This window comes from Grammomys surdaster, unplaced genomic scaffold (genome assembly GCF_004785775.1).
Source record: "Grammomys surdaster isolate TR1022 unplaced genomic scaffold, NIH_TR_1.0 97, whole genome shotgun sequence".
NCBI classification, from domain to species: Eukaryota; Metazoa; Chordata; class Mammalia; order Rodentia; family Muridae; genus Grammomys; species Grammomys surdaster.
The window spans coordinates 3,851,708-3,852,777 of NW_021604576.1; positions in this window are offsets into that span (position 1 = coordinate 3,851,708).

The following is a 1,070-nucleotide window of genomic DNA, read 5'->3' on the forward strand; positions in this document are numbered from 1 at the left end:
CTATCATATATATATATCCATCTATCATATATATAAATATATAATCTATCTATCTGTCTGTCTGTCTGTCTGTCTGTCTGTCTATTTTTGCTTTAAATGGTGACAAACTGAGGACCCTGAGGAAGAAAAGGAAAGTATTTTATACTAAACTATAAACCATATCCACTCTTTTTACTTTTGAATTTTAACTCAGGGTCTCACTATAGTTTCCAGGCTGGCCTTAATACTCTTAGTCCATGCTGAGTTATGAGTTGTATTCCTACTCCCTTAGTCTTCCACATAGTTGGAAGGCCCAGCTGAGAAAACATATTTCTCTTGCTTGTAATTTGTTATTGAAACACTATAAAACAGTATAAATCAGAGCACAGTAATCTCAAATTGTGGATACCTTTTGGCATGCAAGCCCAAGTTTGTTAATGTCCACCCAGCCCATTCATCAATAACAGAAAGCTTATTGCTTCCTGTAATTGCAATGATTTGTAAAGTAGATTTCATCAGACACAAAACAGGATTTACTGTCTAAGCCCGCTGATATTAATGGCATGCTTTAGAATCTAAAGTGGTTCTTACCCTGTGAATCAAGACTCCTATGGGGTTGACCAACCCTTCTACATGGGTCACCTAAGACCATTTGACACAGGTAGTTATATTGTGATTCGTAACACTAGTATAATTACAGTTATGAAGTAGCATCACAAATAATGTTATAGTTTGGGGCACCATAACGTGAGGAATTGTATTAAAGGGTCATAGCACTAGGAAGGTTGAGAACCACTGTTCTACTTGTTGTTTCTCAGTGTCATCCTCACAATAGTTTTCCAGGAATTTGAGAAGTAATTAGATAAATTTTTCACTCCTCTTAAATCTAATGACTACAAGGCAAAAGGAGGCTCCAATAGGCTGTTGTTTGAAAGCTTCCTGGAGGAGTGCCATGACTACTAAGATATAAGAAGCAATTCCTCAGGAATTGACATATTTTTGCTCCATGAGACCATGAAGCTGGTAAATGACTTCCTTCCTTCCTTCCTTCCTTCCTTCCTTCCTTCCTTCCTTCCTTCCTTCCTTCCTTC